General features: G+C 48.1%; 1 protein-coding gene and 1 non-coding gene across 3 annotated transcripts in view; both read left to right on the top strand.

Moving 5' to 3' along the window:
• The window catches only part of LOC149340619 (beta-1,3-galactosyltransferase 1-like), a 98,411-nt gene that overhangs the window by 33,369 nt on the left and 43,938 nt on the right, over positions 1-21,104 (top strand). The gene's annotated exons all lie outside the window — the stretch shown is intronic.
• On the top strand, positions 986-1,057 carry TRNAS-GCU (transfer RNA serine (anticodon GCU)). The gene has a single exon. It is a non-coding gene; the product is annotated as a tRNA-Ser (tRNA).

A 21,104-nucleotide genomic window follows, 5' to 3' on the forward strand; every position in this document is an offset into this window, starting at 1 on the left:
GTCGTCGGTGGACGCCGAGCTGTAAATTTACCCTTCGCGGGGCTTTCGTCTTTCATTTCTTCTTCCTGTCTACTTTTTTCCGATTTCGCCTTGTTTTGAGTTGTACTTACTTTTTGTTCTAATTCGTGGAACTTTCCGACGTCTAGAAGTTTCCGCCGAGAGAGCCGTGTGCATCTTTTACGCAAAGCAGGGCTTCAGACAAACACACAACGGCTAAGTGCGGCCAATGGTCACTGTAAGCGCCACCGGTCTCGAAAGCTTTTCTTTGATCAGTGCTTGTCTTTCTGGCCTTCAGACAGACACGCAACGGCTAAGTGCGGGCAATAGCCAGTGCTAGGGGTCTGAAAAGCTTTGCCTTGCTCAAGGCTTATCTTCCCTGGCCTTTGTAAAACACGGGACGAAGATTGCCTGTTGTGCTGCAAGTTCCCCGGGACTTGCGCAGCTGCGGCCAGTCCCGACTCCCTTGGTCGGTCGTCTTTAGTGGTGCCCAGTTGTTGGGAAGCCTGCAGTGCAGGCTGACGCGAGCCAGGGAAAACTGTTTTCAAGCCTACCGGGTTACAAAACTCCAAGTCAAAATCCGGCGAGAACTCGTTGCCAGTTTCTGGAGGTTGTTAGCTACGCCATAAATAATTGTGGCGCCGCTTGTGAGCCAGCAACCAACTATGGATGGTACGATTGGCGGCGCGCTGAAGCAACACAGTTACGTTTTCAAAAACTTCGTGTAGTTCATTTGAACGCCGCAAGTGGCATGGGAATAGGCTAACCGCCAAATTGTTATTCCGGTCTGAGTGCTGCATTTACCTTCGCGGACCTAGCGGTTTCAGCATCCGCCTCGCGTGCGGGAGGTGCAGAGTTCGATCCCCAGTGCCGCCGGCCATCCGCCGGGATTACATTGCTTACAAGCTTTCCCTGTGATCGGCTTATCCGGGGTGAGATTCTATAGGAAGATTAGCCTTTTACCCCACACTGTCTACACGAAAAGCCCGCCGCGGTGGCTGAGTGGTTAAAGCGCTCGGCTGCTGACCCAAGAGACGCGGGTTCGATCCCGGCCGCGGCGGTCAAATTTTGGCGGAGGCGAAATTCTAGAGGCCCGTTTACTGAGCGATGGCAGTGCACGTTAAAGAACCCCAGGTGGTCGAAATTTCCGGAGCCCTTCACTACGGCGTCCCCTACGGACGTTAAACCCCGTAAACCGAAAATACCTTGTGCCATGGCGCTCTATGGCCAGAGCTGGCCTTGCGCCTTAAAATTTCATCATCATCGTTATCATCATCCGAGTGCTTGATTTCGATACATGGACACTGCGAAGAGTTTCGCATTTGATACGCTGAAAGCTTTCAGTGTGGAGCTCTTTCACGCTTACAAGGCTTGACGCGAAAAAAAAAAGGGCGTGTCAAAGTTCGAACAATGATGTGAGATGCTTATTATGTTACGTAGACTTGTTGCCTCTTTGTTTGATGAAAGTATGTTTGGAACTCGTCCTGGCCGAGCTGGAAAGCGTAGTAGCTGAACTGAGGACTACTACCCCACAGAGACCGGATAAAAGAGAACAAAACATTCTCTGAGATATTAGCGTAGCAGTGTTGGTTGTCATGGTTACTGTACTAGTAGTGTTATTAGTGGCAGTAGCGCTACAGTAGCAGCAGGTGTATAGTATAGTAGTAACAGTGGTTACTAGAAGTTAGGAGGAAGAGCAGTAGTAATTACCAGGCGTGTGGGCATGCCGTGCTTCCTGTCAGTGCTCACGTTTTCAGAAAAGGTAGCTGTAGTAGCGGGAGCTGTAATTTGGGGTTTATAGTGCAGCTAAGGGCCGTCAAAGCGACAATACAAACAAGATGTTCTTTTGCAGTTTCTGTCGCTTCCAGTCTTGCAGACTTCGAGCACTGCTCGTAGACGGAGGCACGACTGAGAGAGGGGAGAGGAAATGAACCGCGCAATGGGGCCACACTCAACCTCGTCGCAGTTTGAGTGATAGGTGCAGCTTTGATGATCCGCCGCATGGCTGCGCGCTCGCTCCGAAAGAGAAATGTGCGACCGGCCGTGTGCGGGCCGCCGAAGCGCGACAGGAATTCCGGTCACGGAGCGTCGCTCCTGCTGTCCTCGAGTCCGGAGATTTCATTGCCGTTTGACGCGGACGACTGCCTCTGGTCGGCGAAAAACAAACACTCCCGTGAAAGGGGGAAAAAAAGGTAGAAAGGAGAACGGCCGGTATAGCTGCGACCTACGATTGACGCCTCGCAGTGAAGGCGCCACCTCGCCTCATCCGGGGATTAAAAACTTGAAGAGTAGTCTCTGTTCCAGCCCCGAACAAGTATACGTTTCGGAGTAAGCTATCTATCTTCGCACGTATATATTCCGAGGTTGCCTGCAACCGAAAAAGTTAATGCCAAAGCACGGAAGAGAAAATATGTTCCTACCTTCGTAGCTGTATGGCTGACCCTATAGCGAGAACTTTAGGAGACCAGCTGATTTGAGTAAAATAGATTTAAAAAAAATGGCTCCGGCTTAGCTCAGCTAACCCTGATTATGCAAGCGAAAGTCACGCTTGCGTAACCAGCGTGAAGTCGTGCTGCGGCCTGTTGCTGCAGTGCCGCGTGTCTCCCACAACGGTGTCAGCGCTAACGCATGCAGCCCAAATCTCTCTCTTTCTCTCACCACCGCCACGTACTACTTCAAAGCGCGATTGAGGCGTCCACTGACCCATGGAGCCAGTTATGAGCCCTTCCTTTCCTCAAACTCATCGGTGTATTGGACGTTGCCAACGCCAGTGAACACATTGAACGCCGACGGCCTATAGCTTCAGTGCCGCTATTCTGCCACAACGTTGTCAATGCCAACGCATGCCGCACACATCTGTCACTACTGCCATGTATCTTAAAGCGCGACTGAGATGTCTACTGTCCCAGGGAGGCAGTTATGCGCCTTTCCTTTGCTTTTGAAGCTCCCGCTCTTATCGGTTTCGGTTGCCTCTTAGCGCGTTTGCGCTCCCTATCGATTTCTAAATTCCTCGCACCGTTGGCAGTGTCGACCGGATGATCAGGCTCGGCCCGACGTCGGAGAGTACCCACTCTCGTGGATGCCGGCTCCGACTGACTTGCTTCGTCCATAGCGAGACACTCGATAGGCAGCGCACAGCGGTCCGCGTATGGCTGCCGTGGTGAGGGCGGAGCGCGCGGCTGCAGCTGCTGCGAGTCACGTGGTACGTTACGCGGTTACTTACCCAGCTCCGCTCCTCCTGTCGAAGGTCATTCGTGCAGACACACCGCAACGAAATCGGCGCCACTAGGCTAGTAAAACTCTCGCCTTAATATCCAGTTCTGCCACGCTCCGATGGCGGAGGCAGCGCTTGACCACTTTTTGGGAACTTGCCCGGCACTTATAGGGGCGCGCTACCGACATCTTCGCAGCCGGCGCGAATGACAGGAGGAGAAAGAAAAGCAACCCCCTGTCCGCCACGACCGATATCTGTGTGCGCCGCCTGTTATCTGTCGCATCGAGTGAGCGGACTGGCAAACTGGACAAGACGCGTGTTGGCAGCAGCGACAACGGGTTACAGTCGTCGAAGACCCAGCTGTGCTTTATACTGGTTGGTTTCGTTCCCATAGTTTTCTATGAGTTTGTTGTGCTGGCGCACTTTCGCAGCCAGAAGGGGTCGCGCGTCCTCACCGTCCGTAGGCCGCCGCGGACGGGACCGAGTTCTCAATGTTCTAACCAAGTGTGCAGTGCGCATCGTAGCGTCCAATGACCATTTGTTTTAATTGGTTGTACTCTCTCTCATTCCCAGTTATCGAAATGCCTAAGGGAAGCCGCAAACATACAGGGGGTTCAGGTTGTAGGTGTCTGCGAAGTGAAGGTCGAGTATAGTGGGGCTGGCGGCATTTACTGATGGAGATTTGTGACCAAGCCATTGTGTTCGCGTTGGTTCCTTAGGCGTCGCCGCGGCAGTAGCATGGTGCGGTAGTGCTAAAGACCGTTCTATCGTTTATACCAGTTCCTGACGTTTTGCCTTTGCCACAAGCCGGAATAGACCTTCACTGGCCGTGCTTCTAACCGGACAGCGTGCGCTGGGGCCTATCTTAGAGTTGCTGAAGACAATAAGCGACGCTACTATTCAAGTAGGTCACAGCTGATGGCGCAACTGTGCTGTTGGTTCTTGCAAGTTATAGTGACATGACCGACACGCTCACCCTACTCACATTGGCAGCGGCGGTAGCATAGAGCGGTTGTGCTAAAGACTGTGCTATCGTCTATTGAAGGTCAGTGTTGCTCTTTCCTTGTCTGACCTTTGGGTTTTATTCTCCTCCCGCCGCTGCCGAGCGTGCAACACTTAGTGTAGTTTGCTGGGTATGCCATTTTCGAGGTGCGCTCTTATTTCGCTATGAGTGGCTCTAACAATGTGCGTGCAGCATGCTCAAAAGTTCTCTCAGCTCAAGGTTGTTTTATGCAATGCTGGACATGTGCTTCTTCGTTTCACTTATGAAAATGTTTAGGGGTGACCGACGCTGCACCTAAAAACAAAGGGGGAACGTTCTTTCAGCCATGGCAGTGCCCTGCGTGCTATTTTTCTGGCCTTAGAGGGAAGGTAGTGGTAAGAAAAAGCAAATCTTGGTTACCCAGCACGTTAAATTAAATTAGAAAATGCTAAATTAGAAAAGCTAGCAAATCTCCCAGAAAAGGTTGATGGCATCGAGAGGGCTATCACATTAATGTCAGAAAAATACGATGAAGTGCTGCATGCAGTTGCTAAGCACGATGCAGAGCGGAAAAGGAACTTCGCGAGCGAGTAGAAGTTGTGTATGCTCGCGATGATAATTCTGAAGTTCAGCAGCTCAAAATGGAAGTAAATGATTTGGAATGGCAAAGTAGGCTTCATATAACTTGGTTATTCAGGTGTCCCGTTCTCTGAAAATGAAAACCTGTTTTCAAAAATCAATGACGTTGGTAGCTCACTAGAACTTCCCAACATCAGTCCGAACGAAGTGGAGGCCTTGCATAGACTACCATTAAAGCGAGATAAAGTTCCGGGGATAATTGTCCGCTTTACCCAACTGGAACAGAAAGAAAGGAAGCTTCAGAAACGCAAGAAGTGAAGATATTCGCAATCCAAAGGCAATCCAAAGTGCCTGTCACTGAGAACCTTACTCAACGCAACAGGTTGCTTCTGCTCGCTGCCAAGAAATGGGCTAAAGAGAATGGATATGAATACGCCTGGCACACCCATGGCAAAGTGTTTGTGCGAAGAGCTAATGGATAATCTGCTTATGCTATGTGCGCTGAGGATGGCCTAGTAAAGCTTGTCTCATGATTTTTTTTTTCTGAAGTGTTTTCCTGGGGAAATCAGTCTTAAACAAACATGGACGGCTACTCTAAACGAAGTGACCTGAATATGATCGCTGCAAAAGAAAGGACATATACACTTCTGCACATTATCACGCAATCTACGCGGAGTAAACAAGGAATTTTCCGTGAATTTCTTAATGAATTTCAATTTAATTACACTGCAGTTATGGTGAGAGAAACATGGTTGCGCGACCATGAATGTTATGCTCGCAAGAACTATCGCTCCTTTCACTTGAAGTGAATTGGTAGACTGGGTGGGAGAGTCGGTTTATCAGTCCTTGGTCGCATGCACTGTGAGAGAGAAGATCAAATAACTGCGTTAGCAGCTCATTATCAAAATCCTTTCTGTACGCTCTGGCAAAATTCTTTTTCTTGTGGTCTACCGCCCTCTGTATGGTAATATTCATGAATATTTTGGTTATATGGAGAATGACTTTGAATTTGCTCATGCTTATGATTGCAGTGTTTTTGTGGGTGGTGATTTCAACATTAATATGGATGAAAACTCTTCCCGATTTGCGCGTATGTTGCTTCTCCTAGAATCGTATTTCCTTCAAAACGTGATCAATTTGCCCACGCGTGTCACTCCTTCATCAGTTAAAATGCTTCACCTGCTTATTATCAGCAACTCGATGGCACTGTTATCAGCAGGGGTTTTTGAGAGTTCTCTCATCCTTTTTATGCAATCTGCAGCAAGGATGTCAGCTATAAGAATCTTAGTATACACAAGCAAAACAAAATGCAGTAAGTAAATATCAGTCGGCCTGAAACATTTACAAATACAATTATGAGGCTTGACTGTAGACGAGTATGCGAATGTACTAATGCCGATCAAGCATTTGAATTTTTCTTAGAACAGTTTATTTGATTTATAGAGAATGCTTTTCATACAAGACGGTTAAAACAGCTAGAAAAGCTTGTAAGCCCTAGGTCACGTCGTATGTCCTAAAATGATTGCATAAAAAATTGCATATCGTGTATCTCTTAAAAGTCATGATACTGCAGATTTCTTAACTTTCAAACAGCATCATAACAAACTAGGTGAATGCTATCTGAAAGAAAGCGAGAAATGACTACTACTTCAACCTATCCAATGGCATCACAGATCCAAAAATTGTTTAGAATAGATTAAACTCACTATTGTGCAATAGACAATTGAGTGCACCTAGCAGTTTCGTTATTGATGACGAAAAGTTTGGTGGAGAGCAGCTAGCTTGCAGTTAAGAGAGCAGAAAGTTGGGCTAGTTGGTTGATATGCGTACTGAAAAAGGACGAGCGCTCGTCCTTGTCTTTGTCTCTGCTTAGTACTCGTGTTTCTGCGCAATTTTTTCAGCTAGCTTGCAAATTTAATGACTTTTTTGCTTGTCGGCAGTGAACACTATCCCAAAATAAAAGCTTTATTTTTTTGAATGACAGTGTATCTAATGTTTGAATTGTAATGTATAACAGTGGTAATCTGCACGTTTTATGACTTTCTATGTTGTCTTTTCATGTATGAGTGTCTTCTTGCTACCCTTGCCTTTGTAATGCCATTATTCTTTTTTTTTTTAGTTACACACAGCTATGTGGAGATATATTTTTTTTGTTCCAATGATGAATTACGGAAATAGTTTTTTTTTTTTTGTTTTTTGAAGCTGAACAGATCTCTGCCATCGATGTACCTCAGGGGAAGGGAGCAGTGTCAAGCCGCTGTACTGCGGCTTTTTTGCCCTTCTCCTCAGCCATGTTATATACATGCCTGCAGTAAATAACCTTGAAATCTTGAAATATCCCTCTTCCTCTATCCTTCACTCCAGTCCCGTGTCTTTTAACTTTTTTTCTGCGTAAAAAGCCGCCGCGGTGGCTAGGTGGTTATCGTGTTCGGCTGCTGACCCGAAACACACGGGTTCGATCCCGGCCTCGGCGGTCGCATCTCGGTGGAGGCGAAATTCTAGAGATCCGTGTACCGTGCGATGTCAGTAGGTGGTCGAAATTTGCGGAGCCCTTCACTACGGCGTCCATCACAGCCTGAATCGCTTTGGGACGTTAAACCCCATAGACCGACCGACCTTTTCTGCGTAAAATGCATCTTCCTTCGGCGTTGACTTAGAACGGGGTTGGCGTCGAATGCTTGGAGGTTGCGTCACCGTGGCATTCCTCGCTTCCCGTTGCTAAGAGCGCTTTGACCGAAAGCTGTTTGCACGTGCCCTGTATGCGTAGCGTTCCACTGTTCGAATTCGCCGTATTTTCTGTCGTTACTGCTTCGCTCTAAGGTGTCCTGAACTGTTAGGTTTAAGATAGCGGTCGTAAATTATATGGCACTTGTGGCGAGCCCGGCGCGTTCCGCCTTTGCTCTTTCAGCTATAAAGACTCGGTGCCGGTGTAGCGTACGTGCCCTCGTCGATTCAGTGTTAACCTCGTTGACACTTCGCGAACAGCCTTGGCATTTGCGCAACTCGATGGAAACTGCGTGCTGTGTGTTTGTTCATCAGTCCACACTGAATCCAGGTGGCGCGCCGCAGAGTGAAGTTCGCGCTAGGGCTTTTCCGGTGATGAGCGAAGGAAAGGCTTTAACGCAGTTTGCGAGAGCCGCGCCGGCCGCTGCTGCGACGAAATGCATGCGATTGGCACACGTGTGTATAGGATGGTGCAAAGACCCCGCCGAAACGTTGGCGCAGATCCTGTCTCATCCTCCGCTGCGGGAATAAAAATGGGGACGCTTTTTACAGCGGTAAAGGGGATTAACTCACTGCCTTCGCGGCCAATTCGCTTCTCCTGCGTACGCTAAACAGCGAATGTATAGCTGCACAACGCAGTTTATAGATTATACGTCCCCTTCCCGCATCTGGGGCCGGCTGGCTGCGTCTCTTCGTAGTAACGGCCCAGGGGCTTTCTTGCCGCTTTCTCGCGAACACTGCGCGTCTGCGTGCTTTTACGACAGCTTTGTCGGTAATGGGTATTTAATAGGTCGTTAGTGTTCGAGCTTGTAGAAGTAAGAAGAATTTGGTGCTCCCAGATACTATGAACATGGAGGGGTCGTCCTCTGTCGCTTTTCGACCCAGTTTTGCCTGTCTAATAAACGAGTAAGAACGACAGATGCCGACCCGTTGTTAGTGCTTTTTGTTATGGCGACGGCAGTGTTGCCGCCGAAAAAGGGGTCGTGAGGTCGTCGATAGTTTTCGCGTTAAATTCTCATTATCGTATAACCGCAGATGATCGCTCTAAGGGGGAGATTATTGACTGTTTACTTTTTGAGCTTCAACGTCACTCTGAGGGGCTCGACAAAATTTTGGTGGTACGTGGCCGACAGACTCGGGAACTCTGAACACATAGTCACAGGAGGTGTAATTCCTATTTCTGCATCATTTCTGCATCATTTTCAGCTCATATTTCTTGTCAGCTCCTGGTACTGTTTGTCCTTAGATTTACTTTCGCCAGTTGACACCATCAGTTATCATCGTGATCACTTGGGGCCTAGCGTAACATTATCAAGTTCCTCCGTTGGACATTTCGGGTACATCCGTTAGGGTGGGCAATGAGAAAAGTAAGAAAAATCTTGCCCTGTCCGCACGGTGTATGGCTCAACGGGCTAACTTTGGGTGAAGTCATTCTTCAAGTAGCCATTTTAGGCATATAAAATGACATGTGCCGCGCAATTCACCGCATAAAAAAATTCTCCCTTATGATGGAATTGCCTAACCAAGCGTGCAGTGTGGCCTGATCACACTCGACAACGCATTTCTTCATCAGAACAGTATTTGGCCACCCTGATGTAGTAATTTTCGATCACCTCCTGCATTGAATACACCAATTAACTCCCAACTTTCAGCCTTAACGACTACGCAGCAACTGACCAAGGCGGCGCCCACACCTTTGACGCAGCGGACGGTGCTAATAATCTCTGGCTTCAGACAAGCCGCCATTGAAAACTGAAACTGCCAATGTTTAACGCTAGAACTTCAGATATGCAGATGATACTACTCTAATTGCAAGGTAAAGTGGAACTCAAGAGCCTCTTGGAAGAGCCCGTGGAAGAGCCAGAATGGGGAAACTAAAAATGAAATAACTATGCGCTCACCCTGATATCGTGCAGGATGATGCGATGTAGTGACCATAGGATGGTGAGGTCTCGAATTAACCTATAGGCTTGAACAGGGAACGGAAGAAACTAGTAAGAAAGAAGCCCATATCAACGAGTTATCGGCAAGAGAGGAAGGAGAGGAACTCGGGACCTCACTGCAGTACATGTACGCGTCTCTAACCAAGGACGATGGCCATATTATTGCAGTAGTGAATGATAATCTAAGAGATATCATTATAGAGGGCACAATAGTAGTAGGCAGTAGGGTAAATAGGTGGCCGGTAAACCTGTCTGATCTGTCAAAGCATAAAAGCCTCGAACTCAACAGATAGAATAGAACTGGCAGTGATAATGGAGTTAATCGATAAGCCCAGGGCAGGACAATTTCATTACCAATATGGATAAGATGGTTAATGCAGCCGAGGAATCCTACACAAATTATACAATTCCCGAACTAATCAGGACGATAATCAGAGAAGCAGTAGTGCACATTAATGGGTCTTCCCGCTAGTAACGAAAGAGGAGCGCGCGCGGAATCTCGGAAGAAAGTTAACATTATCTTATTCCATAAGTAAGCGAACGTCAGGCTCTTTAAAAGTTACAGACCGATCAACTTACTCTCCGTTTTCTACAATGCGTTCGCTAATAGAGCCGGGGCAATCTTAGACTTCAACCAACCAAAAAACAGGTCAGGCTTTCGGTAAAGGTATTAAAGGCTTTAGGTATAAAGGCTTTCGGTAAAGGTAAAGGTATTTCGACAGTTGGCCATATTCGCACTATCAACTAGGTGATACAGAAATGCAGTGACTGTAACTAACTGCTATATATATAGCCTTCCGAGATTACGAGAAAGCATTTATTTGACTCAAGTCGAAGCCTCAGCAGTCATGCAGGAATTGCGAAATCGGGGTGAACAAGAGCCATATGGAAACATACTGGAAGATATCAGGCTGCAGACCCACTGGAGCCCTCCGTAAAACAAGTAATACATATCTCAATCAAGAGAGGGTGTTAGTCAGTCAGACACGATCTCTCCAGTGCTATTCACTGCCTGCTTACAGAAGGTATTCAGAGGCCTTGATTGGGAACAGCTGGGCATAAGAGTTAATGGAGAATACCGCAGTAATCTGCGATTAGCTGGTGACATTGCCTAGTAACTCACGGGACGAATTGCAAAGCATGATCACTGAGTTGGACAGGCAAAGCAGAACGATGAGTCTAAAAATTAATATGCGAAGAACTAAAGCAGCGTTTCGCAGTCTCGGAAGAGAGCTGAAGTTTACGGTAGAAAGCCAGGCGCAGGTAGTCGTAAGGGAATACGTCCACATTGGACAGGTTGTGACCGCAGATCTGGACTACGAAAGTAAAATAGCTAGAAGAATAAGATTCGCATTCGGCAGGTACTCCCAAATCATGAATGGCAGTTTACCAGCATCCTTCTAGAGAAAAGTATATAACAGCTGTATATTACCGGTACTTACACACGGGCAGAAACATGGAGGCTAATGAAAAGGGTTAGACTTAAACTGAAGACAACGCAGTGAGCTATGGAAAGGAAAATGTTAGGTGTAACATTAAGAGACAGGAAGAGTTCAGAGTGGGTGAGGGGAACAAACACGAGTCAATGACACCCTAGACGAAATCAAAAATCAGAAATGAGTATGCGCAGGGAGTGTAATGCGAAGGCGAGGTTCCAAGAGAAGGCAAGATTGACAGGGGACGGAAGAAAGTTAAATGGGCGGATGCGACTAAGAAGTTTGCGAGGATAAGGTGGCCGCAGCTATAGCGCAAGACCGCTTAATTGGAGAGATATGGGAGAGGCCTTTGCCCTGCAGTGGGCGTGTCAGGCTTTTGTGCTGTTGCTGGTGGTCGTGATAGATACTGGCAGCGGCTGCGGACGTAGCGCCACGTCTTCGTTAAGTTCAGTACTCAGGATTTTGCTTGCATCCGGCGACTATACTGATTGCGAGCATTGCATACATCGAATCGCGCCGGAGGCAGATGTTTTCAACTTAGGAGGCTGTAGTTCTAAGCGAGTTGGTAAGACATTATAACGACAAAAACCCTCAAAAGACATAGGACGGAGGCAGCAGGCAACAACACGAGGCGGTCGCCTGCTTCCGTCCTATGTCTTTCGATGTTTTTCGTCGTTAAGATGTTTTTAATTTCCCACTATGTACAGCCAGGCAGGAATGAAATCCGAACAGCGCTAATGAACAAAAAATCTTTCAGCTGCGTTTTCAGCTGCTGTGTACAACTAGCCTGATTCATGTTTCTAGGTAAAGTGCAACCTAAGTACATGCTCGTAAAGTGGTCCCAAATGAATATCTCGCTGCAAAGTAGAAAACTGCTGCACATGAGTGTTCGCGTTTCATTGCGACCTGTTTGCATACCTGTACCGTCAAATACCTGCATACCTGTACCGGCATACCTGTACCGTGGAACAGGTGTTCGCCAGATCTCTTAACCAGAGCTGATTCTTTTGACTTAATGTTTTCTTCACAGCATTTAATTTGAGAGCCATTTATTTCTACGTTTACTTTTTGTATTTTGCATCTGAGCCTTGTATTTATTGCTGTATTTTGTGTTACAACTTGTATTTAACATTTTTCAATTTTGCTAAACCTGTTCTTTTTTGCATATATTATGTATTCGCTCCTCCTGCTTGGGCCTACTGCAGGCCTGCAGTATGCTCTAAATAAATAAAATAAAATAAATAAAAAATAAATGGGCGCTGCTCAGAAAGTTTGCCCTCAAGGGCGTTCAACAGTTTACTTCTATCGAGGTCACTTCTCATGGCAGAAATGCGCACTGCAAACAGTCTTAGTCTTGGTCACCTGCGTTCCAATGCGAACCTTGATCACTGACCTTGGTTACGCCGAATATTTAGAGCAGAGCGAAACAAGGAGGAATGTGAAGAAACTCAAACGACTGAGCAGCCGTTGTTATCATCCTCAGGCAATGACACATGCCCACACAGGGGGATCGGTCAAGAAGTAAGGTGCCGTGCCTTTCTCCACGGGTACCGCTTGACGAATATTCTCCCACAAGATCGCTGAGAAACGGGAAACAACTGTCGGAGCGGAACGAGACCTCAGCTTACTTGTCTTCCTAGAGCGGTGGCTGTATTCCAATGGAGGCCAAATGGAAAGCGCCGTTACAAGCCTGTTTGATGAAATTTCAGTGCTCGTTAAGCAACTCCAGGGCGTGGGAATTAATTCGCAGCCCTCATTAATACGTTGTTCCTCATAGTCCACAGTATTATTCTGGCTCTTAAATATTGCTTAAAAGGAAGTCGATGAAGTTCGGCTGCCTCTTTCTCCTCTTGACTGTGCTCTTGAAGCGCCCCTATAGCGTTCCTGCTAAAGGACGCTTCCTTAATAAGACAGACGCTGTGACGGTATCAGTCAGTCAATCTGTCGGTCGATCATTCACTCAGTCAATCAATCAACTTATCGTCTATGTCGTTGCAGCAGCTCGCGCTTCGCGCATCTGCGCTATCGGTTCCGCCTCACGGAATGAACACATTATACCTTGGGTGCGGCTCTTTTCAAGCTATACGTCGTGCAGGCGGTGTACAGCATCACCGCGGCCGACGTTTTACCATTTTCGCCGCGGCATGCGTTGCAGCGCGAACAAAATAAGGGGCGCCGAGGGACGCCGCGGCCGTCGTAAATAATGCAGTCTCTGTGTACCGCGAGGTTAGGATGTGTGCCTCCTTCGCGCCTCTCCCTCGGGCGGTTATTGTTTCTTTTGCTTTTCTGTATTTCTGCTTTTTTTCTCTCTCTCTGCGTGTTCCTTCCCGCCTTTGTAATGCGGATGGTGGGCTGCGAAAGGGTTCCCCGCGGCGCTGGTGCATGCCCCGTCCGCATTTGCCGCGTAATGGACGCCGCGTTATACCCCGCGCCATATCGGGGCCATTATTCGGTGGGGCAGCGCACGCCACGGTTATTGCGCGGCGGGAGCAAGAAGCAAGCCGAAACGTTACGACGCAGTATACGAGGCAATGCCTGGAGATGCTTTCCAGAACAAAAGCTAGAACAGGAAACGAAGAGAAATATGTGGTGATTAACGAAAACACTGCCAGCAAACTGGATAGCCGTAGTGTAGTTACGTCGACATGACGGGATTGCTCCGAGGTTTTCTCTTTCTGTTTCCTCTTTTTCACGATCCAAAGCCGTTACGTAAAGGGTCGTAAACTGAGAATACCTCTGGGATTGTCTGGTGAAATTTCTATGATGACTATGGGGCCCATGAGTGTTCTCAGGTGACGTGGCCGGCTGGGCTTGTGTTCCTACACGAGTGCGTTGTAATTGAAACCAGAAGCTGTGTGTGGGAATGCAATACTGCTTGCTAACCCTTGGAGGGAAGCGGGCGTGCGTACTTGCACTGTACATCTCAAGGGCTGAAAGGTGAGCAGGTGACGGACTGGAAAGAGCAGGTTGAGAGGGCGGCTAGCAGCGCGTTGCAGGTTATTTTGAGCAAGGCTGTACCTTCCATGCATTTTTCCCATTCGGAAGAGCAGAAGTCGAACGAGGGCTCCACGGCAGGAACCTGAACTAAGGACTTCTGAATACCATCCTCTTCATTTTAGCACTGCACCTCTGCCAAGGTCATGTTTAATTCTCTGAACTCCCTCTTCTCTTCTCCTGAGCTGACATCTCATCATGCTGACTTTTTCTGCTTCTTCAAAGTGGAGGGGAAGGCAGGGGGGGGGGGGGGGGGGGGGGCATATCATAACTAAGGTTAAGTTGCCAGTAATTACATCCCAGCAATACTAATAGCCTTATGTGCTAGGGATACCAAGCATGCGTTGTCATTCCGGGAGTATTCGCGATGCCGCATAATTTTGCCTTTTTTTTTCTTTTACTTTTCGGTTTCTCTTTGCTAAGATGGTGCCGCAATGCGCTTCGCGGCGGCTCGGTGGTTAAGGCGCTCGTCTACCGAGCCGGAGTACACGGGTTCGAACCCGACCGCGGCGGCCGCGTTTCGATGGAGGCGAAACTCAAAAGGCTCCCGTGTGCTGTGCGATGTCAGTGCACGTAAAATGTTCCCAGGTGGCCGAAATTGGTTCCCTGTCCACCGAGATATGCGAGACAATTACTGCTCTATTTCGTTTCCTCAAAGCCATGGAGTTTTCAATTTTACATGCGTAGCTTCCTTTTCCTTCGTATTGCACACCACGAGTTTCAGGGAAGCCACTAATTTTTAAACATCGGCTTTCTGAGCTAAAATTTCGGCAAAGTAATACCAATGTTGGCGGATGTCAGAAAACAGGTGAATTATGTTAACTAGTACGCTCGTTAACTAAGTTCTAATAGCCATCTTTATAAATATTAAAGATAGACACCTAGTTGCGATTAAAACATCTGTAACTGACCTTTAGTAATAGTATCAGCTTTTAGAATTTCGAAAACGCGTTACCCTTGGCTCTCCGGCTCAACGAATTTTGGCCATTGCTGCCGCAATTCGCAAATCGCGCGCCGGCTGTGTGCGCACACTGGCGTCCATCAAATTGCGTCACTCCGTGGCACGCGTGCGACATGACCTTCACTGTCCCACCCACCCGCGATAACCGCGCTGCGCTGCTCCCTGTTCCTGCCGAGGTGGGGGCAAGGTCACGTGGCACGTGCGCCGCAGAGTGTGGGCGTGGCTTTGCGCACGACACGGGCTCGCGACTGTCTAACTGTGGGAGAAAGGGCCATAACTCGTTCAGCCGGAGCGGCGATTTGGGCGTAATCGCGTTTTCGAAATTCTAAAAAACTGATGTGGCTATAACTAATGGTACCAACGTATCTCTAATTGCAACCAGATGCCTATCTGTAGTAGTTCAAAAGTTAGCTATTAGAATTTTTTTAACGAGCCTACTAGTCAGCATGACTCACCTGTATTTCTGACGTTCGCCAACGCTTGGATCACAGTGCCCAAAAAGTCATCTCTTTACCCGAAAAAGTCTTATCTTTAAAAACTAATGGCGAGTTTTCCTGAAACGCGTGGCACTTGAGACTGCGTGCCTCTGTGCTTATTTACCGGTTTTCTCACTAACCCTCTAGGTCATTGCAACACGGTGGCTAAGTGGCAGGAATCTAACCGATCAAAGCCGAGATTTGCGCCGCGGAGTGTTTCTACATACCACGCAGCCACTCTGTGCTGCCAGGGAGCGTCTTTTCCTCCTTCCACTGTTCTCTCTTTCCCTCCGGACGAGAAGAGGAACGCCCCTCTTGAGCCGCACGCGCGCCCTGTGTGAGTCTTTCCGGCTGCAACCGAAGCGCGGGCTGAGCAGTAGCACACACCCAGCGATGCGGTAGGCACTACACCGCTGCGACTTCTCCTTCCTATATCTTTTCTTGCTTTTTTAGCGTCTCCCTCTCCTTTTCTGCTCGGCATTGCTACCCGCCCTCCTTCCCACCGGCGCGTAACGCTTGAAGTGAAGAGGCGTATACACCCAGCGGCGGAGTTCAACCCTCTGCGCTCGAAACGGCGCCAGCACCACGGCGCTGTGTCGTTTTGAGTGAGCGCGCGCTGCGCGGGTATGTTGGTTCGTCGTCGACGTTGGACTTGGCTTTCCAATCGCCGGTGGCGCGCATCGAGGCCTGACGGGCTTCTTTACGAGAAAGTTTTCGGTAGCGCTTACAAATCTCTACGACGCCACGCGTGCTCTGCGTTGTGCTTGAAGAGACGCACGCGCGTTGGACGGACCCGTTCCAGCCAATGAGGCGAGTGAAGCTGGTGTGTAGCGGCGTGCACCTGCGACGAGTCAAGGATTAAAAACGCGGTGTCTGTGCGCGGTTCCCGGCCTTAACGTGTGGTGTGATCGACGCGCTATGCGGTGGCTGTGGGCGACCGCGGGCTTACTGTCGCCAGCCGTGTGATTGTCCCGCGTACATCCGGAGCGCACCTCCTTGGCTCACCGATGGCTGCTTTGTGTTTATAGTAGAGGAAAGCGCGAAACAGGTAAGCTTCAGTTTATTTCTAGTTTATTTTTGTTACGTTGGCAGGCATATTGCAGGAATTTTTAGGTTTAACAGGTTCGCATTCGCGATATACATCGCACCTGAACACTCCCATGTTCTCTGTTTTCCTGATAGCCCCCCTCCCCCTTTGCGCGCGAAAGTCTTGCTGTCGTCGTTCCAAGGCTGCTACTTTTTTACGCTTACCGTAGGTTCATCGCAAACGTAGCAGTAACTTTATCAGACAGTTTTCGTTGCTGGACGCTAGTCTCTCCGTGGTCCATACAACTGCTGACCTGAGTTCGTCAACTTCAAACCTATAACTAGTCAATCATATAGGCGATGGCAGGTAAGGAGCGCAGCATTAGTTCTTTTTTTTTCCTACGAAGGTTTACACTCGCCACAGTCTCGATGCAGGGTGGGTAACGCAACTAGCATATGGACTCGGGTGCGGTACCTTCGCTTCTTGTACAGTATCTTGGTGTGTAACAGACATTACCGTCAATCTGGCTGTTTTCAACATGCGAGAACGAAATTTGTCTTTTTCAGTAGAACCCGAAAAACGCACTTTAAGCATTATTATTGGCCAGGCTTATAGCACAATGTTCGTTTAAGAGACACATGTTTTAAAGCACATCCCATGTGCAAAGGCACATTCTGTGCACCTCTGGAATCGTCGACGCCGCAGCCTTCTCAGATGTACAGTCTTGGTCAAAAGTCCCAAGGGCACAGCGTTTACCTTCAGCGAAATGAGTGTCCCTAGAAAGCTCCGTGTAGCGGATCCTTCAAAACACAAGTTCAGCAGGAAGCTTCTCTACATCCAGAAGAAACCTTCTGCTTTCATTTCAAGGTACTCCGGACTTCAATAGTGTCATTACGTAATGGCTCTGTTATGCGGCTGAAGCGAAAAGCCTTTGGCCTTGAGACAGACTTTTGACCAAGACTGTACCTTCTTCTTCGAATAAGAGCGGAAACGGGCGAAAGATTAGATCGCGGTTGTGGCGTTCTGAACTGCGTGGTCTCTCTGCAAACGCACCCGTACACTCTTTTATAAAAAAATAAATAAATAAAAGTCGAACGTGAGGCAAAATTGTGCCCAAGAAAGCAGCAAGATAACTTGTGAGTTTTTCTGCTTCTTTTTCGTGTCATCTGTGCGCTATATGAGATCTTCAGTCGCACACTGCATACAGCGTCCTGTACTGAGCGGCTGTCGGGGCTTTGATCCACCTAATCGGATTGACTAGGCAGCGCTATATAGTTTCACCTAAATGTCGACGGAGAGCTCTGCATTTAGTGATTTTCCGCGAGCCGGGGACTGAGTCAGGGAGCTTTGTATGAGCTTTTATCATCTACACTGGAGTCAAGTTTGGTTAGGTGGCGTCGACAACTACAGGTGAACATTTCACTCGAAACATCCACTCCATTTGGGGTGCTGCTTCAGCAAACATTGGGTCAGGCATGATTTGGTGAACTGCTGTTGGTGATTTTCATCAACCATAGGCGGCAGCGCAGTTCCAGCCAAGATAGCAACCGTAAACCGAACTCCGTCTGTGGTCACCCTAGTCGCATAAACAAGTTTTCTTGATCGCAGGACTTAGTCGTGCTTTTTTCATTTAAAGTGCGCAGCGAGCGCCTAATTTTAGCTGAACGCTTTGTATTAGTCAGTGTAGAGCACAGAATCGATGGCAAACTGAAGGTCGTCGACCTTTGTCTCCAAACATGCGCCATGCGAGCGCAACCGCCTCCGTTGACGTCTTTAGCGATATGAAGACCGCCAGCTAGCGCCGAGTTCGTTCGTATACGGCGGGAAAGTCAGAAAAATGCCAGCTTGTCTCGGGCTTACTGCTACATTGTTACAAGTAATCAAGGCTTTGCGAAATCATTGCGTAACGCTGCAAGCTAAAACGGGTCGCGGTGGATCCACTTTCGACCGTTGGATTTCAATCCAGCTAGCTGAACCACGGTGGCATTTACGTGTGGCCATCACTTCAGTTGAGTAAGCAACGTCCCTGTATGTACAGTCGGGGACAAAAGTCTCTGGACCACGTGCTTCTTAAGCGAAGCCGATAGCTGTAGTAATAGGCGGCGGATAAAGACCACGCTTTCGGAGGCGGAAGTCATAATCCCGTTATTTCGCCTATACAAGTGTGGTGGTCAGCCAGCGGCTAATAACGGAGCTATCGGCTTCGTTTACGGAACACACGGTCCAGAGACTTTTGTCCCCGACTGTACACTCGTGAGCAGACTTGTTAAGAGCGCTGAAGCGGTGTGTTGCGGAACAATTCATAGAGCGTATAAGTGCTGTGTTAAAGGCAGTGTGCTCATTCCTTGCTTTTATTTCTTCGATGCAGCTTCGCTTCAGCGCCAGCACCGACCGTGAAGACCGGTAGCTGCTGTGAAATTTCGTTTCGTTTGATCTGCAGAGGACTGCTCGAGCGCTCCGATACAGGCCTGCTCACGTATAGACATTGAGGCGTGAACTCGATACCATCGAGTTTGAGCGCGCCCTCGGAGGAGCAACAGTGCGGGCAGTAGACGCAAGCTCCTCTTCCTAGTTTCACTTGCCGGTAACCTAATTCGCAGGCGTGAAAGGGATGAAGTGCAATTTACCAATCGGGTCTAGCGTGAAAGCCAACCCTTTGCCGGTGTGTAAGCTGGACCTGCCTGAGCGTTTTATCTTTATTTTTTCTTGCTCGCTGGCTCATACTTTCTCAGACGCGCTTGTATCTCGCTGCTTCGGCCGGTTCGCTTTTGAAGTTTTATTTTGCTGACCGTGAAACACGAATATTTGCAATCAACAGAGGCCAAAGCGAAAATATAAAACGCAGAGAGAAAAAATTTATTTCGGGCGTTTTAATTTTATGTTTAGTTCCTACGAGGAGCAATTTTGCGAGCATCGCGGTAGCAATTACACCGCGTGTCCAACGTTCTTGGACAAAAACTTCGAATATTAGAAAATTGTAAGGTACTGCTATGGAAATAGTGAAGGTAATGGCCCATTCTTCCGATATGTAGCGAAATCTTAAGTTTTTCCACCGCTCGAATCGAGCAGTTAAGATTGCCATTGAAAAATCAATGACGAACGCTTTTGGCGATAGCCAAAACGTTAGTAGCAAGAACTGCAAGGCTGTCGACGAGAGATATGCGGATATATTGATTGTTATAGTGAACTCTTTCAGTGTTAAAAGATTGCATTCATAAACTCTTTCCCGTTCGAAAATGCTTTTCTCTAGAATGGCTGGGTAGGAACAGCCACTAGTATCACCCTAGTCGTTCAATTAAAACCAAAAAAGCTATTAAGGCACCGAGCCCCTGCCTGGACGAAAGAAGTCATCTCCTCGAAAACGTCGCCAACACACGACCTCCGACGCAGTGACTGGCTTGCCAATCCGCTGTTTCTGCACCAAAAGCTGCCTTCTCTTCGGACTGCTATAGCAGCGGTGAAGCAATGGAGTGATACCTCGTGGCTTTTCCATCTCTTTGACATACAGAAAAGCAATGGGGCCGAGCTGTCTTTTTGCCACGATGCCAACACGCAGCGCGTATCTGCAGGGCGATTTCTCCGTATTCCGGATCGCAGCGCGGCCGGAGGGTGTGATGTGTGCGTGTTGTGAAAGTCGCCAGTATTTTTTTACAGGAAAACTATGACAATAACGTCTGAATGCCCCGACGAGGCACTCGCAGAAGAGCAAAAAATGCTTCCGCGCGCTGCTGGTCCTTCTTAGACTAGTTCGCGGCGCCGCCGCTGCGTGGCGTCCATTTCGTGAAAATGGTTGTTCGAGGCCAGGACGATAGTATTGCGGACTAAGACATGTCGAGTCAGGTACCACGAGGTAGGCACCTTGTGTGGTGCGTGCGGCACATTGTGCAACAAGCTTGAAAAAATCCACAACAGAGCTGCAAGGTTCGTCCTTCGTCGATACTCCAGAGGTGATAGCTGCACCGACATGAAAAACGAATTAGGGTGGGAAAGTCTTTCTTCTCGAAGAAGAAAATTGCGCCTTAAACTACTGTATCAAATATTTCATGATAAAACCGGCATTCAAAAGGAAAATATGTACACAGGCCCCATTATGTCTCTTCTCGTATTGATCATTGCTTTAAGATTTTGGAATACCGTACCAGAACTAATATGTATGCAAATTCATTTTTTTGTGCGTTCTATCATTGAATGGAATCGCCCTTCAGGTCAGCAAGTGTGCTGTATGAATGAAGATGTGTTTTTTCATCATTGTAACCCCCCTACTGTAGCGCCTTCGGGCTAAGCGGGGTAAAAATTGAATAAAGAATAAAGAATAAAGGAGAGCAGGAGTAAGTGGCTGAACACTTGATACTTTTTTGTAAAGGGCTTCACCCTACAGTTGAAAGCATCGGCGCTGCTTTATTCAAAGCATTGCGGTTTAAGGACAGGGGAGAAAAAATATATTTTAAACGGGTAGAATTAACCAAGCGGAGGTTATCTGCATGACTGGTGGCTAAAATCAAGACAAAAGTGAAATTTCACGAGTCATGGCTAGGTGGCGTGAGCCACCACCCGATTTAAAGGGTTCAGCCTTATACATCCATTCATCAATCCTGGCCAGTAGTGTGGAACGCGCAACAAGGCGGACCACTTTCCCTTCGTGCGCACTGTATACACTCGCGCTTGCGAATGTAACAACTAATGCGCTGCTAATTTTGGATGCTGAGCTGTCCTTCCGCGGTGTTGAAACTTCTCCTCCTTGGACCCTCGCACCGAGGCGTGTAAAGTAAAC

Source organism: Amblyomma mixtum, chromosome 6 (genome assembly GCF_055824585.1).
Source record: "Amblyomma mixtum isolate Tamu chromosome 6, ASM5582458v1, whole genome shotgun sequence".
Classification (NCBI taxonomy): Eukaryota; Metazoa; Arthropoda; class Arachnida; order Ixodida; family Ixodidae; genus Amblyomma; species Amblyomma mixtum.